The sequence below is a fragment of the Dermochelys coriacea genome, chromosome 9 (assembly GCF_009764565.3).
Source record: "Dermochelys coriacea isolate rDerCor1 chromosome 9, rDerCor1.pri.v4, whole genome shotgun sequence".
In the NCBI taxonomy this organism is placed as follows: domain Eukaryota; kingdom Metazoa; phylum Chordata; order Testudines; family Dermochelyidae; genus Dermochelys; species Dermochelys coriacea.
The window spans coordinates 19,260,254-19,285,252 of NC_050076.1; positions in this window are offsets into that span (position 1 = coordinate 19,260,254).

Sequence of the window (24,999 nt, forward strand, 5' to 3'; positions counted from 1 at the left end):
ATTGTACTCTCAATAAACGCAGCATATCTGCTTTAAAAAGATTCTGTGTGCATCTTATAAACATAACAGCCTCCCATAGAGAGTAATGGATTCCTGTGAATCCATCACGCTTAATAAGGTTTGGGGCCAGGTTGCAAATGAACACTGAGCTTTGCCATCCTCCTCAACAAGATGATTTCTTCCCTCCAACTTTCGCCCATGTTTTTCTTTCCTTGTCAAAAGACATAATCTGGCCTTTGATATTTTCTGTCCTATGGAACTTGCCAGTATTATGTTGTTTGCTGTATTTAGGATGGGAATACTGAAAATGCCAGGATACATTTCATTAGGTAAATGGTAAATCTCAAGATTTTAATGGCACTTTTCTTCCATTGTGAGGTGAAAATAATAAAAGTCACCATAAAGAATATACATGTATCTCCAGTACAATTCAATGAGTCATTCCGATTGCAGATATACAGTGCAGCTCAACGGAAGTTCTACTACTGTCAGGGCTATAGCCTATCTATTGAAGGCAAATGGACTTACTTGGAGTAATTTACATTTTTATTTTCTTACTTTGTAAAAACCTATATTTATATGTATGTTTTTATTTCCTTGCTTATGAGGCTGAATAGAACCTGTTAGCATGAGTAGATCCACTGGAGTCAATAGGTTTGTTTGTGGACCAAGTAGTTACTCAGTGAGTAAGGGCACTACAGTCTGGTCCATAATGGGAAATACCAATAGAAATGAAAGAACATTTAAAAATGGCACAATTGTTTTAAGGTGCATCAACTGTTCTTTATAAGGCAACATGAAAAAACAAACTAAACAAGCCAACCTAAAAACCACCTGACTCATTGGAATGAAAAAGACAAGCAGACTCAAATAAAAATATATTTCATTTTCACACTAAACCATTAACAATAATATGTGTCTATCATTAAATGAAAAACAGAGACTGTAAGCCACATTTTATGTATTATTCATAATGGATTATGTTATACACTGTAGCAACCTGCATGGAACATGGCAGGAGAAGCACAGGTTGCAAAGGGCATCAGGAAATCAGTCTGCATGCACATGGCTAAAATGCTATCTGCAGTTGCAGTATCTCTGTCAAATGTTCTCTTAATAAAGAGCTAGTTTGATTTCAGAAGTATGGAGTCCCAACACCCAATACATGAACATGGTTACAGAGGTCATCAATTTACTGAGACCCACAGCAAGAAAGCAGCACTTAGAAACAGAGCAAATAAGCAGCATGGAGAGACTCAGAGTACAAGGACTGCTAGATGTTCAGACAAAAAACCTTGTACAGCAGTGGAAGAAAGAACAGAGTGTGTACACGGAACTGACCATGTGGAAATGAAGGTAAAGCTTTTTCACCATCTCACTGGGGGAAAAGATGAGAAGTGGATAAGACACTGTTGCCAAGAATAATGCCCCACAATTATGGAACTTTTCACAAAGGTGTTTGATGAGTACCATGTCCCCAGACAGAATGAAACTATAGTGAGAAACTGATTTTGTACCCAAAACCAGGAAGCAGAAGAGGGAATATAGTTACATTATATTAATATTAAGTAATTCTAAAACTCTCCTGATATATCACTATGGAAATTGTTAGGAGAAACATTTATAGTGATAAAAGCCCTGTGCACTACTGTCACTATGTTTTTTTGACAACTGGTATCTACTTTCTATGGTGATTAAGACCTCAGAAGCACCATAATTTATAATCTAGATATAGATTATATGAACAAAGTAGAGACAGACAGAATGGAAAGAGTCCAGTGCCATTCTGGAAGCAGAAGAGATCTCCAAGTTCACAGCATGGAAGAAAACAATTTTTCAATGTGAAAAAAATGGAGCGTGAACTACCCTGCAGTGCCTATAGCTACTTGTGGAATTAGCTCCAGGTGGGTAGAATCTGCTTTGCACAGAGCTGTAATTAAGTCAGAGGAGCTCTATGCTTGTGTAAAGCTCTGCCCACACAGAACTCATTGCAGGTTCAGGGCCTCTGATTTGTCTCTCCAAGTTAGGACTGAATGATGAGCAGTACTATGTGGAGAAGCTTGTGATTATGCTTGCACTTCTTAAACAGTGTCTGTGCCGGAGATATCTAGGCCAGCTCCACAGAACTTAGATTTAGGTGTCTATCTCTCTCTTTAGGCACCTAAATCTAAAATTTAGGCACCAATGAGAGCCTCAAAACTGTTACAAAGTTACTGCCTAAACCTGTAGATGTCCAAAATCCCTCAGTCAGAAGTGGCAAATTGTATGGGCCCGGTGGTGCCACGCTCCAGGAATACTCAGAGCATGGAGGCCCAGTTCCATCAATGTTCGGGGCCAGATCTCTCCCTGGTCCCATCTGCCACCCCTGTGCACCTCCGCTGGAGCATCTCCCGGCCCCGCCTGACACCCCCAGACGATTTAAAAGGGCCCAGGAGCTCCTGCTGCCACCACCTGCAGTGCAGGGGGGCTAAAACGGTTTCCTGGCCACCCTAGCTTCGTGCGGCACGCCACTCCCAAAAATGTCTGGCACATCCCTGCGGCCCTTGGGGGGGGGGAGTGTCTCCATGTGCTGCCCCTGCCCCAAGCACTGACTCTGCCATAGGAACTGCAGCCAATGGGAGTTGCGGTAGTGGTACCTGCAGGCAGTGGCACACGGAGACCCCCGGCGCCCCCCACCTAGAAGTTGCTGAAAGAGGGGTGTGCGGGTCGCTTTTGGGAGACGCCCGAGGTAAGTGCCTCACCCCCTCCCACAGTCCAGCCCAGAGCCCACACCCAAATTCCCTCCCACAGCCTGAACCCCATCCTGCACCCAAACTCCCTCCCAGAGCCTGCACCCTTCCTGCAGATGCTTCCCTCCCCCAGGATTTGAACATGGATTTCTCAGGTTACTCTCCTAACTACTGGGCTCTGGAACATTCTGATGTGGAGCTCTCTCAAACTCTGCTCCTGAAGCTGTTCTAAATAATTAAATTTGTATTTGTCCACAGAAAGAATGACTATGTAGCTCACTTCATCGGATGTAGCTCATGAAAGCTTATGCTCAAATAAATTTGTTAGTCTCTAAGGTGCCACAAGTACTCCTTTTCTTTTTGAGGATACAGACTAACACGGCTGCTACTCTGAAATCTGTAGTCTACTGTAGAAGTTAGGACCCTAAATACCTTTGTGGATTTGGTCTCTAGAGAACATTTCTCCCCAGGGCTTCATTGCAACAACTTTCTACAGTAACTATATTAAATTCACTTACATTTTTATTGTCAAGTCAAAAACCTAAAAAATAGGGGTTTATAATCTGAATCCAGATATTAATGTTTTCATTGGGTGCTGTTGCCATACATATATTGTCGATTGTTATGCCATGATTTGCATATCTGAATATTGGGCAATAAATTTTACTGTAACAATGACAATCATATTTTTAAAATTATGTAAACATGCCATATTCTGAAAAAATCAGGGAAAAATGGATGCCTCTGGAGTACCTGTAACCTAGTCACTATGGTTTAGCAGTCTTGGGGGGAAATTGGTAGTGTCTCCAAGAATCTTGCCTTAACAGTGAATTTCTCTAAGGGAGAGGTCTGTTCTGTATAGCTAGGATTGATACTCTAGGCTTTATCAAGGCTGTGTGCTGTTTCCCTTATGGGTTGCACCTGTGAGGCCCAGGGGTTTCCCCTGATAGGGGTGCAGCTATAAAACTGAGACATGGACAGCTGAGTAGGAAAGCTCAGATAGTATTGAAAGACTTTGTGCTGAGCAAAAGTTATATGGAAACCTAGTTAGAAAAACCCTTTTTTGTGAGGCTATTAGATAGAGCGCAGAAGTCTCTGTATTGAGAGAACTATTAGGGAAACTTCTGCTCCTGCTTTAAAATTCTAGTATTAGTGAGTATTAAGCAAGAAAGGAACTGCATTTAGAAATAACTACAATACAAGTTCTGGACTGAGGAAGTGCTATAGATCTTACTGTATACAAAGAGTCTAGGGAATGTATATAGGAAGATGTAGCTTATTTGTTAATGCCTCTTTCTTCAAAGCTCTTTCTTCTTTCATACCTTTGTTAAACTAGTTTAAAGTTTGTAAAGTGTTTTTGTAGGGAGTTCTTGTATTCCCTGTTGAGGGTATTACAGGCCTATTTATTTCTTAAGTTCTGTGTTAAGCAAGAATGTGTTGAGTTGTTCAACAGGAGAGGCTGCAAAAACAATTTAATACTACACCATCAGTTTCCAGAAAACAGAAGATAGCAATTTGCATGGTCTCTCTGGTTCTAAGTTTAAAATCCGTCAGCATTAAAATCATGGAACAAATATTAAAAGAGAAAATTCCCAGCACTTTAGGAGAATAACCATGAACAATTACTGGATTGATTTTTATGGAGAGTAAAGTTTGCCAGATTTACTTGGTTGTATCTTTTTTTGATGGAATTACAAGACTAGTAGATGTAGTATATTAATTCAGGCAAACATTTGATGCTGTGTTCCATGAAATCTTGCTGGGAAATATAATCCAAATTGGTTTGGATATATATATTCTTATAAAACAAGCTAAAGGACCAAAACAAAGGGATAATGAACCACAATGTAGCAAGTGATGGAGATGTATCCAGTGGGGTAATTCAGATATTAGGGTTAGAATCAACTCACATATGGTCTTCATTAATGATCTGGAAGTGAGAGTAAACCACATGCCATTGAAACTCTAGGTCGATGATTAATTGAGATCACAATACTCATTAAGACAAATTTAAAACAGCCCAGATTAGAAATATAGGCAGCAAATAACAAAATTAAATCTATCTTGGAAAAGTAATTTGAAACACATGCAGAATGGCTGAAACATGGGAAATAATGTTGTTAGGAATGAGCAGGGAGGATGGTAGAAAGCAAGATAAACATAGCTTTGCAGTGCAATATAGCAGTAAAAATGAAATGAAGTTTTGGCCTGTGTTTATGGGGCATTGTGTGTCTGAGGAGAGAATATAGTTTTCCTCTACACTAAATTGGTGCAACTGCATCTAAGAAATAGGATTATGCTTTGTTGGCAACATTATTGGAAACCTATTAATAATTTTGACGGAGTTCAGAGAAGAGTAGCAAAAAATTCAGGGTCTGTATGGAATGACTTATGAAGACATGTAACTTGTATGGGTTTTTGCTTTTATTAATAATAAATAATAATAATAAATTAATATAATATGAAGAAATCAGTTGGGTTCCAAAAACTGTTAACAAACAAGCATGGAAGGCCTAGCTATAGACATCCTACTGTTCTAGCTGGTTAGTGGCAGTTTCTAAAATATAGAACACAGTGAGCATCACTAGAAGGCTCACAAACTATTTTAAAAGGTACTACCTAATTCCTATACACTACTCTAGGAATTGGCAACCTTTGGCATGTGGCTGGTCAGGGAAAGCCACTGTCAAGCCAGGAAGGTTTGTTTACCTGCAGCGTCCTCAGGTTTGGCCGATCGCAGCTCCCACTGGCTGCGGTTTGCCAGTCCAGGCCAATGGGAGCCTCGGGAAGTGGCGTGGAGCAAGGGATGTGCTGGTCACCACTTCCCACAGCCCCCATTGGCCTGGAACAGCAAACCACAGCCTGTGGGAGCTGTGATCAGCCGAACCTGCAGACGCTGCAGGTAAACAAACGGTCTCAGCCTGCCAGCGGCTTTCCCTGATGGGCCGTGTGCCAAAGGTTGCCGATCCCTGCATTACGCTATAATTTTTTTCTAAGTCAAAAAAGAATAAACCTGATATTACAGTGTAACCACCGAGGGTGATGAGGAATTATTTAGAATAGTATATAGGGATATTACAATGAGAAATAGGATGCCATTAGGAAAGGGACAACTTAGGCTGGAAAACATGCTGACAATGAGATGTATTAGGCTGTAGACCGGTGGTGGGCAACCTGTGGCCCATGGGCCACATGCAGCCTGTTGGCGGGCTGCAAGACAGTTTGTTTACACTGACCGTCCGCAGGCATGGCCGCACGCAGCTCCCAGTGGCCACGGTTTGCTGTTCCCAGCCACTGGGAGCTGCGTGCGGCCATGCCTGCGGACGGTCCAATGTAAACAAATTGTCTCACGGCCCTCCAGCAGATTACCCTGATGGGCCTCAGGTTACCCACCACTGGTGTAGACTGTAGGAAACAGTAGAAGTTCTGTCGCTTTGGGACGTTTACCTAGACTTTACAAACTACTAGAAAAGGAGAGATAGGGAACAGTCATGCACGGGAAGAGAAGTGAATTGGAAGGCCTAGTTTTTTTGGCTACTAGAATTCTGTGAATTCTGCCAAGCACAACAGATAAGGAAAGTGGGTTTGGGGTGGAGAAATAAGGGAGATTCTATGGAATATTTCTCACTCTATAGTTTTCTCCCCAGCCAGGTGAGCATAGCAATGAGTTTTTATTTTGCTTATAAACACTCTTCTACCTCACCCTATAGTGACTTCAGGGAAATTTTTTTTCATGAACATCTTACATAGCAAGTTATTTTGCTGTCTGGTATAAACCCATTTCAGACAATTCAGTTGTTAATTAGCATTCTTGTGTATGATAACCAATTTCATCATTTTCCTTATTTTTTTTCTCCAGCCTCTCTTCAGTTCTCACTGTTATACATTTACCAGCCAGATACATCTGAAGAAAATAAAGGTGAAAATTATTTTTTATCTATCCTGAGGACATTACAATTAGGAAGTTTTTGTGCTTAGACTAAATCTTCAAATTATTGAATTAGAGGTCTTCAATACAGATTTCTTTGAAAACCTAATGCACTATTCATTTTCCAAAATTACAGAGAAATAATCATGTATTTTAAAAAACCCATCATAACTGAAAAATGGATGGATTCAAAGCAACTCTTAATCATATATATTTGGTGGAAAGTTACATACATTTTCTTGGTCTATCAAAAATAAGCAGTCTAGCGGTAGAGTACAATACTTCTGATATCTTTTTAAATGTATCAATATCTCTAAATTAGGACCTTTTTATTTTTTACACAGGTATTTGCTTTTCCTCATGAACCTATGGTCCTCATATTGAGAGGTCTGAGGGAATAATTAATAGATGACACTGGTTTTTTCCCCACTGGACTTCATTTGAATAGTGCTATCCATTGTGTGACAGCTCTCCAGTTTGTCATATTTTACAAAGAACTCTGAAAAATTCAACTTCAGACTTGTTTAATACTTTCTAAAAAATGAATGATACACATTTCCAGTAGTATTTCAGAGGTATTCTCACTTGCTCCTCTGGGATGGAAGGGAGTTTGCCAGCCCATCATTTGCTTACCATTCTATCAGGATGTACAACTACATTGTACAGTTTTTTGTTGTTTTTATATTCAGCCAATCATATCTTTTTTCAGATTAAAGATTATAAAATATCCTATTGTTAGCTGGTCTTAATGTTACATGAGTCAAACAGTGGGCTGGTAGTTCCTGAGGTGGAGAATAATTTTGTCCTGTTCTTTCCTCACCTCCTTATTTTTCTTCTGGTTTGTCTCTTTCCCATGTCTTCTAAATTTTTTGACTTCTCAAAGTTTTCAACTGAGGCGTCTTTTTTTTTTCATTGTCTTTATGTCCCTTGAAGCACTGACTCACCACTTCCCCCAACCTGAAGCAAATACTCACCAGCAACCACACAACAAAAACACTAACCCAGGAACCTATTCTTGCAAAAAAGCCCAAAGCCAACTCTGTAGTCTGAAACATATCTATTCAAGTGACACCATCATAGAACCTAATCACATCAGTCATGTCATCAGGGGCCTGTTCACTTGCACATCTACCAATGTGATATATGCCATCATGTGCCAGCAATGCCCCTCTCTATGCAAAAGAATAAATGGACACAAATTTGATATCAAGAATCATAGCATTTAAAAATCAGTACGAGAACACTTCCACCTCTCTGGTCACTCAGTAATACAGCTAAAGGTAGCAATTTTGCAACAGAAAAGCTTCAAAAACAGACTCAATAAGAAACTGCTGAACTGGAATTAATTTGCAAGCTAGATACCATTAACTTGGGCTTAAATAGAGACTGGGAATGGCTGGGTCATTACACAAATTGAATATATTTCCCCATTTTAAGTATCCTCACACATTCTTGTCAACTGTCTGAAATGGACCATCTTGATAATCACTACAAAAGTTTTTTTTTCTCCTGCTGATAATAACTCATCTTAGTTAATTAGCCTCTTAGAGTTGTTGTGGCAACTTCCACCTTTTCATGTTCTCTGTATATATATATTCTTACTATATGTTCCAGTCTATGCATCTGATGAAGTGGGCTGTAGGCCAAGAAAGCTTATGCTCAAATAAATGTTAGTCTCTATGGTGCAACAAATACTCCTCTTCTTTTCACTTCTAGAAAATGTGCCTACTCTAGATTACTCCAAAAGTGTTGTTTCTAGAGGTCTGAATTCAGTATTGGAAGAAATACAGTATTGGAAGAACAAGACCATACCAATAGGAGAAAAGAACAACTAAATGTAGGCATATATGTGAAGACACTTTCTGAAGCTTAATACCATCTGGACCTTGGAATCAGAAAATCTCAGGGAAAATATTTAAATAAGAGTCAAGTGTGATACCAAGAGGCCTCTACACGGAATTAGAGTTGTGTGAAACCTAGCAGTATGAGGCCCCTGCAATTAGCTGTATATGGTGGACTGCATTGACCTCCATAGTTGCCTTGTAATGTAAGGGACTTAGTTTGCACATGTTTTAGACAACTTTTCTGGCTCATGCTATTTACATTGTTTCATGCCTTTGTTTAGCTTTGAATTTCAGGTTTGTATAAAACGCAATAGGAAACAAACACAAAATTTACAGCTTCCATTGGATTCTTTCAGTTGATTCCACTGATGAGATTACAGATTTTCTGGCTTTATAACATCCCACTAAAACAAAAATCTTTGGTTTTTGCTGAAACTTTCTCTTTCCTGTTCTGAAAATTCTAACAACAAAAAGATTTGGTAAAAGGTTCACATATACACTCCTATTCTAACAGCAGGCACAAAATTAAAGGAAGTTGAGTCTTGGGGTTTGTTACAATATTGTATTTCACACAGTTCTAATTTATAAACCCATTTCAATTAATCTACTCCTGATTTTTAGTCCTGGAGTTCATATAGGTTTATGTTTAAGAGGATGTTGAAGGCATATAATATACTTTTCTGTAACAGACAAGATTAATATAAACTCCTAGAACAGTTATAATTTATCCTTTTAATGTAATAGAATGTAGAATTTCTGTTTAGGATCACATTTGTCATTTAAAATTTCCTTCATCTCCCAATCCAAAATTCTAGTGTGTAGGGGTTAATTTCACAACATTTTGCTGTGCTCATATTTGCAATACCTGATTTGTAGGTTCACTTCTGCCTACTGTAAGTCTCAGATCTTCCAGTTCAGATTCTTAGCCATGAACCATCTCCTAGAGAAAAGTGCCCAAGCCAACTCCGGTTTTTCTCATGAAAAAAACAGAGAATGAGGGAGATTGTCACCCTATTATAGCTACTTGAGAATCTCTTACATCCTAGGTGATTGTCCTAACAACTGGATTATTGGAAAATCTGGTGCACATGCACATGCTTAGATGTGGTGTCAGGACTTCCGTGGCTTTGTGCATGCCCACTAGTGGAAATGTAGGCACCTACAGGCAGCTGAGTGGTAATTTTGAGAATATCAGTTAAAGAGGAAGTTAGGAGCCTTTGTGAATATAGCCCTCAATTCGTTTGGCTGAAGAAGAGGTTACCTCTTAAATAATGTAAGGTAGAGAGCAACCAAGGATGTAAGATTGTGTGATTAAAAATTGACCTTATAAAGAAGGTAAGCAGTTTGAAGTTGATGGAAGGATAATTTGATAAAATAATATTTTATTCAATAAATTTGCTTGTGAAGGGAAGTTTCCTTGAAAAAATTATAGTCTAAATTAACCATGGAGCGAACATTTTAATTTGCCTTTGCTTTCTGTTTTTTATTTTTTGTTTGTTTGTTTGTTTGTTTTTTGGGGGGTTTTTTGTTTGTTTTTGGTTTTTTGCTTTGCAGGTTTTAGTGAAGAGATGGTTTGTATGGAAGAAGATTCAGGAAAGCAGCCAGACTTTTGTTGCTTATCCAGATTTAATTTAGCCCTAGTTTAGCTTTTCCAGACTTAGATTAGGCCTTCAGCACAATAAATCTAATAAATAAAAGCACAGTTGTCAATATACTGCACTTTTTTTTGAGCTAATTATTATAATCATTTATATTACATTAACATGTACAGGCCTCAAACAAGACAAACTCTGTGTTAGGCACTCAACAGGCATGAAGTAAGAGTCTTCCCCAACCCAAAGAGCTTACAGTCTGAATAAAGAATACAGACAAAGGCTGAGAGGGGAAAGAGGCACAGAAAGTTGAAGAGATTTGGCAAATGTCAAACAGCCGGCCTCAGATAGAGATGGGATAATACTGCTTCAAGCAAGGATTAGAGGATGAATTTCCCCAGGATCTGATCCAATCCCCATTAACATTTATTATTTATGAATTTATTATTTATGAATTTCCCCAGGATCTGATCCAATCCCCATTAACATTTATTGAAAGATTCTCATTAACTGGATCAGGCCTTCAGTACAGAGGGCTCATGCAAGAAAGTTTGCACTACCAAAGTCTTTAGAAATCCTGGCATTTAAAAGTGGTATTAAGCTCTTCCCAGGAAGTGAAAGTGCTCAATAAATGAGGTGCTCTGTATCTTCCAGTATATTTTATTGAAGTCAACTATTTTGGGAATGGCTGTTCTGTTCAGATTTGGGAATCTGTAATTTTCATTAGTTATTATCCTAATTCAGGTTTCAGTTATCCCATATGGGAGCAGAAGCAATACCATGTGACACTGTGAATGGCAAATAATTGTATAGATTAAGGAAGAATTTGGGACTGAAGAATAACTCCATATAAAAAAACAGTAATAAAAATCAAAAAGCCCGATTCATTCACTAGTTCTTTTAATCAGGCCACTATGAACCTAGGTTAACCAGCTGTTTATAGCTACTTTGCATTGCTACTTGGTTATACCAGTAAATCTAGCTAAAAGTCTATAATAGGAAATAATAAATACTAAATACATAACGAACATTATTTACAATTAATAATTCCACCAGATTTAGTACTGTGTCCTTGCTTTAGCAAGAAAAGAAAAAGAAAAGATATTTTCCAAGATGTTTTGAAACTGAACAATGAAGTTGTTTAAATGACAAATTTGGTAGATATGTCAGTTTCTGTAGAATTGAATCATAGTCTTTCACTCTAACATGATTTTCACTCTTTAATTAAGGCTCACAGAGAATGCATACTGGTTCAAAGAGTTATATATACCTTTAATAAAATGTATTTCTCCCCCCCTTCCCTTTCTGTGCTACAGTATATTGAAGCATTGTCTAATAATTTATCAAAGTCAGAAACTACCTATCTTGATAGAGAATGTTTCACCTTGTGATAGATTTGGGATACTTTATCTCTTCTGAATTAAATCTTTTCAAAGAGATTCTGAACCTGATTCTTTAGTCCTGAGACACGAAAAACACCTATAGCATGTACCCTGAAATGTGTGACACAATTAGATGCAACTCACCTTTCTAACAAGCCTCTCGGTAACTAAACATATTTATGCATTTGCAGATGTCCACATATGCTTCCAGCTAGTCCTTTAGACAATTTAGTTTGTACAGTTAGACTGTAATATTAGATCCTGAGGTAAAGGTATTTCTCAGCAAGTCAAGCACTTGAAACACCACCACTACATAATAGTGTTTTCTACCACAGCCTTGAGCAATAATGGGTGAAATCATGCAAACACTTTGTGAGCATTTGCTAGAATTTCAAAACAAATTTCTTTCACCAGGCTCATTCATCTCTTTTCCCAGACAGTTGAGTGATCAAGTTTTGATCTGACAAATACTTACAGAAAGGATTAAGATATTCAAAGGGCTGGTGCAAGGTCTATGACCTACTTAAGTTCCTATTTACAGGGCTTTTGCTGGCTGACCCTCTGCATGAACATGAATTTAATCAGAAATAAATTTTAAACTCATTTATGGAGTAAGGTGTGTATTTCTATATAGGTTTCAGAGTAGCAGCCATGTTAGTCTATATTCACAAAAAGAAAAGGAGTACTAGTGGCACCTTAGAGACTAACAAATTTATTTGAGCATAAGCTTTCGTGAACTACAGCTCACTTCATCAATGAAGTAATATTTATGCTCAAATAAATTTGTTAGTCTCTAAGGTGCCACAAGTACTCCTTTTCTTATTTCTATATAGATAACACATTATTTGCCAGAACAGGTAGACAGGTCCCAAGATCCTTTCCCAGAGCCCTGGCTCACATGCAATTAAAGGCACAAAAGAATCAGCTCTCATCCTTCACAATTAGAACATACATTTATGTGACTGTGATGAGAGGAAAATGAAAATTCTGCAATCAAAAAGTAAATCTTGCGTTAGCTTAATTGGAATGATGCTTCTGTTGAGACCTAGGCCAGAAAAGCTTTAACATTTTCTGCAGTTCCCTAACTTCCAAGTCTCCCTCAACTGTGTCTTCTCCCTGACATATTGAAAGCCACAGTGACTTCTTCAAGACCTTTTACTGGGAAAATTATGCTCATGCAATCAGGAAAGGGAAATAATACCTACTCAATTACATGACTAATCAAAACTAACCAACACGGATCAAATTGAAATACTGAGCACTGCACTCTTGCAATGATCCATATAATAAAATACATTTACAGAATAGTCAAGTGGGACCAATAATGAATACATTTGAGGAAATCACATTTTCCAAGATCTGAAAAAAGGCTAAATTTGACAAGTAAATTATTCTCTAGAATTTTTTTCATTTCTAAGACTGATCATTTTCATTTTAAGCTTGCTGCTATTTTGTCCCTGGGTTGTAATACTACAGCACTACCTATATTTAGAATTAGGGGTATTTATTCATTCATAATGTGTGATGAAAGAAAACGTAATTGTCTTTGAATTTAGGAAAGATGATCCAATTTCTTTTTACATGCAATTTAACAAAATCACCTCTCTTAAGAACATAGGAACAGCCATACTGGATCAGACCAAAGGTCCATCTAGCCCAGTATACTGTCTTCCGACAGTGGCCAATGCCATGTGCCCCAAAGGGAATGAACAGAAATGGTAATTATCAAATGATTCATCCCCTGTCGGTCATTCCCAGCTTCTTGCAAACAAGCTAGGGCAGTGGTGGGCAACCTGCGGCCCGTCACAGTAATCCACTGGCAGGCCGCAAGACAATTTGTTTACACTGACCGTCTGCAGGCACGGCCACCCGCAGCTCTCAGTGGCCATGGTTTGCCATTCCTGGCCAATGGGAGCTGTGGGAAATGGCGGCCAGCATGTCCCTGCAGCCCACACCACTTTCCCTAGCTCCCAGTGGTCAGGAATGGCAAACCGTGATCATTGGGAGCTGCAAGTGGCCATGCCTGAGGACAGTCAGTGGATTACGCTGGCAGACCACGTGTGGCCCATGGACCACAGGTTTCCCACCACTGGGCTAGGGACACCATTCCTGCCCATTCTGACTAATAGCCATTGGTGGACCTATCCTCCATGAATTTATCTAGTTCTTTTTTGAACCCTGTTATAGTCTTGGACTTCACAACATCCTCTGGCAGGAAGTTCCACAGGTTGACTGTGCATTGTGTGGAAAAATACTTCCTTTTGTTTGTTTTAAACCTGCTGCCTGTTAATTTCATTTAGTGACCGAACCCTAATCCTAGTTCTTGTGTTATGTCTAGTTTGTGGGGAAACAAGAAATAGGTGCTAAACAATGGGAAATGTTGGATTCTGGGATTAGTGCCGAGAATTCCTGGAGTTCATTTTGCTTATCTGTTTTAAATAATATGGGGGATGGGTATTGTGTTTATTTCATCTTCCACAGTGCTGCATGTATTTATAAAATAACTGGTTTAGGTTCCTCCCATGCCCACCATTATTTATGGTGAAGATAATTATACCAATGAGAATATCATTATTTATTGGTGCCCTTTTTCACATGAGCTGTAAGCCAATATTCACAGAGACTTACAGGGTTGTTTCCATTAAGATGAGAAATTGAAGGTAGGAGTCAGACATGTTCTTGGTGTAGTTCTGTTCCTATACAAAGAATGTACACAAAGTCCTGTTTTTCTCAACACAGTAGAAACAAACAGGAGGTAGTTGCCTTGCTCAGAAATCCTCAGTTCTGCCACTGTTGTGAGCTTTGTGCCCAATTAGAATTGATTGTGACCATGGGTGACACAGCTTTCTGCCTTCAATACTCAGTCTACAACCAATATCCTAAGTCTTATCTACACTGTGACTATAGGGATGCAAATTGCAGAGCACACCAAAATGTTGTGCTTTTACTGACATGTGTAAATGTTGCTGGTGTAAGCTAAAAGTTACCAAGTTCATGTTAGCATAGTCCTGTTTGTAACAGAGCTACATTGGGAAGTGGGTCGAACTGGCCCAGAACAAATCATGCCAAACCAACCTAATAACTTTCTTTGACAGGGTAACGAGTCTTGTGGATGGGGGGAAGCAATAGACGTGGTATATCTTGACTTTAGTAAAGCTTTTGGTACTGTCTTGCAAGACCTTCTTAGAAACAAACTAGGGAAATGCAATCTAGATGGAGCTACTTTAAGGTGGGTGTATAACTGATTGGAAAAACATTCCCAGAGAATAGTTATCAGTGGTTCACAGTCATGCTGGAAGAGCATAATGAGCATAATGGGTTCCACAGAGATCAGTTTTGGGTCTGGTTCTAGTCAATATCTTCATCAATGATTTAAATAATAGCACAGAGTACACTTAAAAAGTTTGTGGACGATACCAAGCTGGGAGGGATTGCAAGTACTTTGGAAGATAGGATTATAATTCAAAATGATCTGGACAAACTGAAGAAATGGTCTAAAGTAAATAGGATAAAATTCAATAAGGACAAATGCAAAATACTCCACTTAAGAAGGAACAATCAGTTGCACACACAAAAAATGGGAAATGACTGCCTAGGAAGGAATACTGTGGAAAGGGATCTGGGAGTCATTGTGGACCACAAGCTAAATATGAGTCAACAGTGTAACGCTATTGCAAAAAAAGAGGACATAATTCTGGGATGTATTAGCAGGAGTGTTGTAAGGAAGACACAAGAAGTCAGTCTTCCACTTTACTCCATGCTGATTAGGCATCAACTGGAATATTGTGTCCAGTTCTAGGCGCCACATTTCAGGAAAGATGTGGACAAATTGGAGAAAGTCCAGAGAAGAGCAACAAAAACGATTAAAGGTCTAGAAAACATGACCTGTGAAGGAAGATTGAAAAAATTGGGTTTGTTAACTCTGGAAAAGAGAAGACTGAGAAGTTACAACAGTTTTCAAGTACATAAAAAGTTGCTATAAGGAGGAGGGATAAAATCTGTTCTTCTTAACCTCTGAGGATAGGACAATAAGTAGTGGGCTTAAATTGCAGCAAGGACAGTTTAGGTTGGACATTAGGAAAAACTTTCCAACTGTCAGGGTGGTTAAGCACTGGAATAAATTGCCTAGGGAGGTTGTGGAATCTCCATCATTGGAGATTTTTAAAAGCAGGTTAGACAAACACCTGTCAGGGATTGTTTAGATAATACTTAGTCCTGCCATGAATGCAGAGAACTGGACTAGATGACGTCTTGAGGTCCCTTCCACTCCTATGATTCTATGATCTAATATGTGCCTTCAACAACATACAATTCTTTTTGATTCATTTTGTTGACAAAAACATTACAGTGTAATGTTGTATATGAAGAGGGAAATACCTTCTTGAGCATTGCTTATGAGTTTTTTAAAACAAAAGCAATACACTTGAGGGCACTGAATGGTTGTTTTCATCTCTATTTTGTTTTATGTTCTTCTTTGATCTAACATGAAAATCATAACAATGTATGAGATAAGATAGCAGATAAGCCCCCTGGGAATTCTTAGTTATGTAACACCATAGCCATTTCTCATCACCTCTTGATGTTCATACAGCACCACTTTAAAAAATAAATAGCTGCAGGCCGGTTTATATCTAGCCCTTCCACGAGTGAGCAAGTGCAGAGTGGACATGAGGAGCCCTTCCCTCTCACTCACGTTCAGAGGCAAGAGACAGCCTTAGTTCTTCTGCTCCTGGTTCCCCATAAGTGAAGTAATCTAGTGTGGAGCAGACTTCCCAGAGGATCCAGGGTGGGCTGTTGACCATTCTTTTCCCTGCACTGGCAATCATGCAGAAGGGAGGAGCAGAAGCACTCAGGTCCATTCTCCTACTTACTATCAGAGAAATTATTCATTCCCTCATTCCATCTCCTCCCCTCCCTACTTCAAATGGGCTATGACTTCAAGCTGATTCTCCACTCTGTTACACCAATATGATAGTGTGATGCCATTGATCCCAGTATAGAATAAATGGAGTGAAGTGGAGAATCTGGCCCACTCTTTCTTTTAAAATAAATTATTAACTGGGAAGGCTCAAGGGGTTAATATGAACTGTATAGTACCTTTAACCTCTCAGTTATTAGTTCAAATCTAGTCCAAGATGGCCATGGTGGAAAGTCATTAACGGCTAATGTTTTTCAAAAGGCTATGTGAAATAAGCTGCTGGCCTCTGTCCAGTTCCTAGTGATATTATTCAAGGATTTGTCTTCACTGCAACATTTAGCTTGAGTTATTACTCTTGTTGCTCCAGTTAAGCTAACCTAACCTAACTCCAGTGAGAGTGGCCATACTTCATGGCCCACTTCTTGAAAGAATCTGAACTTGAACTCCCTGAGAATTCAAGATGCTTTGTACATCTACCATTAAATGGATACATAATTGGTTAAACAACGGCAAACAAAGAGTAACTATAAATTGAATATCAGATTGGAGGGAGGTCTCAAGTGAGGTTCCACAGAGATCTGTTTTGGTCTGGTGTTATTTAACATCTTTATTAATTACCTGGATGTAGGAACAGAGAGCATACTGATTAAATTTGCAGACACAAAGCTGGTTGTTTATAGCACAGTTCTCCAATTTATCAAGATCCCTTTGAATTTTATCTTTATCCTCCAAAGTGATCTAGATAAATTTGAGAATTGGGCTACAGACAACAAAATAAAATTCAACAAAGACAAATGTAAGATGCTACACTTAGGGAAGGAAAACAAAATGCACTAATACAGAATGGGGAATAACTGGCTTGGCACAGCATTGCTGAGAAGGATCTGGGAGTTGTGGTGGACCACAACCTCAACATGAGTCAACAGTGTGATGCTGTTGCAAAAAAAATGCATTTTTGGGTTGCATTAACAAAGGCATAGTGTGCAAGTAACAGGAGGGGACAGTACTACTCTACTAGGTGCTTGTTAGATCTCAGCTGGAATACTGTGTCCAATTTTGGTCTCCTCTGTATAGAAAGGATACAGAAAACTGGAAAGGATCCAGAGGTGAGCGACAAAGATGATCAAAGGGCTGGAATTAAGCCATATGAGCAAAAGATGAAGGATGGGTATGATTAGTTTGCAAATGAGGAGATTGAGGAGGAACATGACAGTGGTCTTGAAATACTTGAAAGGCTGCCATAAAAAAAGATGGAGAAACATTTTTCTCTAGCCACAGAAGGCAGCACAAGAGGCAACGGATTCTAACAACAGCATAACAGGTTTAGATTAAATCTCAGGAAGATCAGTAGGACAATGGAACAAACTGACTAGGGAAGTTGTGGAAGCTCCTCCACTGGAGGCTTTCAAAAGAGAGGCTGAATAGCTATCTGTCTTGGATGGTTAGACACAACAAATCCTACATCTTGGCAGGGAGTTAGACTAGATGACCCTTGTGGTCCATTCTAACCCTAAGGTTATATGATTCTATCTTTATGAAATCATGACCCTGTGGAACGTAGCTGCCATAGATAACTAAATAGTGTTGCCTCAGAATTTGCATTATTTCCTAGGCGTTCTGTATCAAGAAATAGTTAAAAAGACAAAAAACACTAATTGTGTGTTATGTCCCTCTTCCTCTGTCCAGTCCACAGAGGATGTGAGCTTACTACTGTAAAGTATCAGATATACCTAGAACTTTGTATAGGAACCTCTTTCCATTTTTTATAAATAACAAACAATTAAATACTGCTACCAGCTAACTGAGTTATTCTTTCAGCTCATAGGACAGAGGCCAGTTATTCTGGGGCCTAGTCAGATAAAGTGACTGGAATTCCATACTCTAAAAACATAAAATTCAATAGAGAATTATTTTCCTTTGTATAGTTGTTGTTTTATATACCCATCCCACAGATTTCCATAGAAGAGATCTAATTCTCCATTTAAATTCTGGTTCATAAACCTGACACAAACATTTCCATTGTTTAACTGAATTCTATAAGCCATTTTCATAAGTGTGTTCATTAGTTTGGCCTCCTTATCGAGTAAAGATCAAAGTCATCCTCTCACCTTGTTAGGCCATCAGAATAATAAGAAGAAATTGCTACCTCAGTGAAGCTGTAACATAAGTGTTTGTGTTCACAAAATACAATAAGTGTGCTAGACCTCATCTGGATTTAACACCAGCTGAGGCTCTTGTGTGTTTGATTTATGTGCGCGTTTGCTTGATTATTTCAAGAAGAAAACACCCAGGGAACTCCTACAGTATGATACCTCTTGGGATGTAAAGTACTTCTGAGATACAGAATGTCATCTTAAAGTAATATAGAGTGCTATTTTCCAGTTTACTCTTGTACATTTTGATTCATAAGAAAGTAGGTAACCCTTCACAGGACAGACATACTAATTTGCATAACTTTTTTCTACAGATTTTGAGTGTCTTCAAAATTCTTTTTAAAGACTGCCCTATAAAAGTTCAAGCTATTGGAGGTAGTGAAGGGGAACTCTCTGTGCATCAAAGTGACATTCTCGAAGATGTAAAATGTTGCCACTTTATGCAGCAGTTAGAAATGTGTGGCTCTTTTGCAACATTCATAAGGGACCATAGTATAATTCTAGGGGGGAGGGAGGGAGGGAAAAGGAAGGAAAGTAGGTTAGACTTAAAAGTTATGCCATATTCAAAAAAGGTTTTCAAAAATGCAAGTGCCTGCATACTTTCAAACTGACACATAATGCGAGATTGTATCCTGTTTAACAGAACTTATTGGAAAATAAATTGAAGTTACACTAAATCTAAATAGAAAAATGGGTAAGAATAAGAACATTGTTTAATATCATGACAAGCTTTTTGTAAAAGCAAAGGCAATAACATCCTTTATTCATATTCTTCTTACACTTTTACCCTCAATAACTCCTAGGCAGCGCTCATTTTTAATGAATATATTGCTGCAAAAGGTTGCCCTCAGTAAATCTGACTCTTGGCACAAAAGTATTAATTATCTTTGTAATGGCTACCTATAGATTTTTTCCCCTTTTTGAGACAGAGAAGCAGAAAGAATGAGAAAAAAGAACTTTTAAACATGAAACTATATATATACTGAACTTTTTCTGAGCTTCCTATTCCTCATTTTAAGTGTGTGCATAGGTAGAAGCTAAGATGACAGCACTGGGTGGGATTTTCAGCACCTCTAAGCATTACTCTAACTCTGCTCCTATTTACATCAATCAGAGGTTTACCATTGACTTTATTAGGAAAAAATATCAGAACATTGTTCTGAGCTTTGTAAACACCATTCGTATGTGACTGAATGATTTTAAATGAATGACTAATTTCTGTGTCAAGTCCTATCTATCTCTCCATCTAATTGTGGATTTCATCCAAAGTGAGAAATTTAACTCTGTATTTGTTGGCTATAAAATAATTACAGCATCTAAAAGTTATATTACATAATGAGTCCTCGATCATCTTAAAATATTATTTTATCAATTACCAATAATCAATCAAAACAACATCAGGTGAAAGCTGATTTGATCCCAGGGAAGTACACATTGTAAAAATTAAATTATCTTCTGACAAACCAGCAAGAGAAATTACTTTAAATTCTTGCTCCAGTAACCCTAAGACTTTAGATATTAGAAATTTCTTAGCTTCCTATCACACTCGCCAAGTCTGTCCTTATTCCCCTCTAGTGGCTAGAACCATTTAAAGAGGTTAGAAATCTGATGCTGCCTCTACATTTCATTTTGACAAAAAAAATCAGATATTTTCATAGAAAAATGAAGGGGGGGGGGGAAAGAGAAACAAAATAAGTTTTGTTCAATTATTTTTCTCCAAAAATAAAAATAAGAATTCCAAACAGCTCCACTTGATGGGCATCAGATTCCTTTGGTTAACTCTATTTCTAGAGCAATGTAAAGCTGGATCCTACAAGGTCCTGAGCACTCTGGCCCAGATTCAGATATGCACTGAAGCACATGCTTCATTTTTAAAACATTTGAGTAATCTCTTTGGGTGACATTTTGACTCTAGTCAAGTTAATGACAGAACTCCAATAGACTTCAGCATGCTAACCACTGGGTTCAATGAAACTATTAGTCTGCTTAACTTTAAGCACAGGCTTAAATATTTTGCTGGACAGGGCCAGAGTACGAGACAAGGGGCTGAAGGCATCCTGTGCCTAGTTAAAATTTAGATCATGCTTTCCATGCTTGATTGTTCTTTTAATGGAAATGTCTCAAGTTTGCAATATTAATTTGAGCCTTTGCTTTCACTTGGGAGTCCAGAGATTTTCAGGCTGTATGAATGGTCCATATATTTCTAGAGCTGGAATAGAATAATGTAATCATCACACTACATTTTCTAATTCAAGTTGGAATGTCACAAGTTTTTTTTTTTCAGCAGTAACTGACATACTGCACCGTCTTCTGCCGAGCACCCAGGAGATGACGAGGCCTAGCGGTCGTACTGCACAGTCTTCTGCCAGAATGATGAATAAAGATAGATGAAGTGGCTCAAAACAAGAAATAGGCCAGATTCATTTTGTATTCATTTTCTCCTCCCTCCCTCCATCCCTCTGTGAAATCAATGGCCTGCTAAACCCAGTTTTGAGTTCTATCCTTGAGGCAGCCATTCAGTTTCTCGCAAAGCCACACCCTTTGTTGATTTTAATTCCCTGTAAGCCAGCTCTGTAAGCCATGTTGTCAGTTGCCCCTCCCTCCATCAGGGCAACAACAGACAATCGTTCCGCGCCTTTTTTCTGTGCAGATGCCGTACCACGGCAAGAATGGAGCCTGGTCAGATCACTTTCACAATTAGGAGCAAATTAAACACCACACGCATTATCCAGCAGTATATGCAGTACCAGAACCTGGCAAAGTGAAACCGGGCTAGTAGGTGACGTCAGCGCGGTTACGAGAGTGATGAGGGCATGGACACAGACTTCTCTCAAAGCACGTGCCCTGGCAATGTGGGCATCATGGTGCTAATGGGGCAGGCTCATGCGGTGGAACGCTGATTTGGGCCTGGAAAACAAGCACAGACTGATGGGACTGCATAGTGTTGCGGGTCTGGGACAATTCCCAGTGGCTGCAAAACTTTTGCATGCATAAGGGCACTTTCATGGAACTTTGTGACTTGCTTTCCCCCGCCCTGAGGGGCAAGAATACCAAGATGAGAGCAGCCCTCACAGTTGAGAAGTGAGTGGCAATAGCCCTATGGAAGCTTGCAATGCCAGACAGCTACCGGTCAGTCGGGAATCAATTTGGAGTGGGCAAATCTACTGTGGGGGCTGCTGTGATGCAAGTAGCCAACGCAATCAAAGATCTGCTGATACTAAGGGTAGTGACCCTGGGAAATGTGCAGGTCATAGTGGATGGGTTTGCTGCAATGGGATTCCCTAACTGTGGTGGGGCCATAGACGGAATCCATATCCCTCTATTGGCACCGGAGCACCAAGCCAGCGACTACATAAACTGCAAGGGGTACTTTTCAATAGTGCTGCAAGCACTGGTGGATCACAAGGGACGTTTCATCAACATCAACGTGGGATGGCCGGGAAAGGTACATGACGCTCGCATCTTCCGGAACTCTGGTCTGTTTCAAAAGCTGCAGGAAGGGACTTTCTTCCCAGACCAGAAAATAACCTTTGGGGATGTTGAAATGCCTATAGTTATCCTTGGGGACCCAGCCTACCCCTTAATGCCATGGCTCATGAAGCCATACATAGGCAGCCTGGAGAGTAGTCAGGAGCTGTTCAACTACAGGCAGAGCAAGTGCAGAATGGTGGTAGAATGTGCATGTAGACATTTAAAAGCACGCTGGCGCAGTTTACTGACTCGGTTAGACCTCAGCGAAACCAATATTCCCACTGTTATTACTGCTTGCTGTGCGCTCCACAATATCTGTGAGAGTAAGGGGGAGACGTTTATGGTGGGGTGGGAGGTTGAGGCAAATCGCCTGGCTGCTGGTTACGCACAGCCAGACACCAGGACGGTTAGAAGAGCACAGGAGGGTGCGGTGCGCATCAGAGAAGCTTTGAAAACCAGTTTCATGACTGGCCAGGCTATGGTGTGAAAGTTCTGTTTGTTTCTCCTTGATGAAACCCCCCACCCCTTAGTTCACTCTACTTCCCTGTAAGCTAACCACCCTCCCCACCTCCCTTTGATCACTGCTTGCAGAAGCAATAAAGTCACAGTTTATTGCTTCACATTCATGCATTCTTTATTAATTCATCACACAGATAGGGGGATAATTACCAAGGTAGCCCAGGAGGGGTGGTGGAGGAGGGAAGGACAAGGCTACACAGCACTTGAAAAGTTTAAAACTTTAAAACTTATTGAATGCCAGCCTTCTGTTACTTGGGCAATCCTCTGGGGTGGAGTGGCTGGGTGGCCGGAGGCCCCCCCCACTGCGTTCTTGGGTGTCTGGGTGAGGAGGCTATGGAACTTGGGGAGGAGGGCGGTTGGTTACACAGGGGCTCTAGCGGCAGTCTGTGCTCCTGCTGTCTTTCCTGCAGCTCAACCATACGCTGGAGCATATTAGTTTGATCCTCCAGCAGCCTCAGCATTGAATCCTGCCTCCTCTCATCATGCTGTCGCCACCTTTCAGCTTCAGCCCTCTCTTCAGCCCGCCACTTACTATCTTCAGCCTGCCATCTCTCCTCCCGATCATTTTGTGCTTTCCTGCACTCTGACATTGTCTACCTCCAGGCATTTGTCTGTGCTCTGTCAATGTGGGAGGACAGCATGAGCACAGAGAACATTTCATCGCAAGTGCGTTTTTTTCGCCTTCTAATCTTCGCTAGCCTCTGGGTAGGAGAAGATCCTGTGATCCTTGAAACACAGCTGGTGGAGAAAAAAAAAGGGACAGTGGTATTTAAAAAGACACATTTTATAGAACAATGGGTACACTCTTTCATGGTAAACCTTGCTGTTAACATTACATACATAGCACATGTGCTTTCGTTACCAGATTGCATTTTGTCTCACCCCAACGTGTTGCTAACAGCAGGAACATTTCTGTTCAGCCGTAGGCAAACAGCCTAGCAGGAATGGGCACCTCTGAATGTCCCCTTAAGAAAAGCACCCTATTACAACCAGGTGACCATGAATGATATCACTCTCCTGAGGATAACACAGAGAGATAAAGAACGGATGTTGTTTGAATGCCAGCAAACATACACTGCAATGCTTTGTTCTACAATGATTCCCGAGTGAGTGCTATTTGCCTGGAGTGGTAAAGTGTCCTACCATGGTGGATGGAATAAGGCTGCCCTCCCCAGAAACCTTTTGCAAAGGCTTTGGGAGTATATCCAGGAGAGCTAGAAATGCCAGGGCAAATTAAACATTAAACATGCTGGCTTTTAAACCTTGTATAGTATTTTAAAAGGTACGCTCGCCAGAGGTCCCTTCTCCACCTGGCGGGTCCGGGAGGCAGCCTTGGGTGGGTACTGGCTCCAGGTCCAGGGTGAGAAACAGTTCCTGGCTGTCGGGTTTCTCTGCTTGTTTGCTGTGAGCTATCTACAACCTCATCATCATCGTCTTCCTCATCCCCAAAACCTGCTTCCATGTTGCCTCCATCTCCATTGAAGGAGTCAAACAACACGGCTGGGGTAGTGGTGGCTGAACCCCCTAAAATGGCATGCAGCTCATCATAGAAGCGGCATGTTTGGGGCTCTGACCGGAGCAGCCGTTGGCCTCTCTGGTTTTCTGGTAGGCTTGCCTCAGCTCCTTAAGTTTCACGTGGCACTGCTTCGGGTCCCTGTTATGGCCTCTGTCCTTCATGCCCTGGGAATTTTGACAAATGTTTTGGCATTTCGAAAACTGGAACGTATTTCTGATAGCACGGATTCCTCTCCCCATACAGCGATCAGATCCCGTACCTCCCGTTCAGTCCATGCTGAAGCTCTTTTGAGATTCTGGGACTCCATCATGGTCATCCCTGCTGATGAGCTCTGCATGGTCACCAGCAGCTTGCCAAACAGGAAATTGAAATTCAAAAGTTCGCGGGCCTTTTCCTGTCTCTCTGGTCAGTGCATCTGAGTTGAGAGTGCTATCCAGAGCGGTCACAATGGAGCACTCTGGGATAGCTCCCGGAGGCCAATACCGTCTAATTGCATCCACAGTATCCCACATTCGACCCAGCAAAACCGATTTCAGCGCTAATCCCCTTGTCGGGGGTGGAGTAAGGAAATCGATTTTAAGCACCCTTTAAGTCGAAAAAAAGGGCTTCATCATGTGGACAGGTGCAGGGTTAAATAGATTTAACACTGCTAAATTTGACCTCAACGCCTAGTGTAGACCAGGGCTTAGACACATCTGGCTCCACCGTGGGCTGTGGATCTATTGTGATTCTGCTATGCAAAATAGAGATGGATGAGAAAAAGGAGGGGGCTGTCTGTGAGATTGTGGATCTCTGCTCACCATGACTTCCCAGTGTGACCGTCAGGTGGGCTGGTAGCAGTACCAGATCATCTTCTGTTGATTAGATCCTCTCATCCTATCCACCTACCATGTAGGCCATTGACCAGCTCTGAACCCTCAGGGGAAAAGTTTTCCATTGCTGCTTCT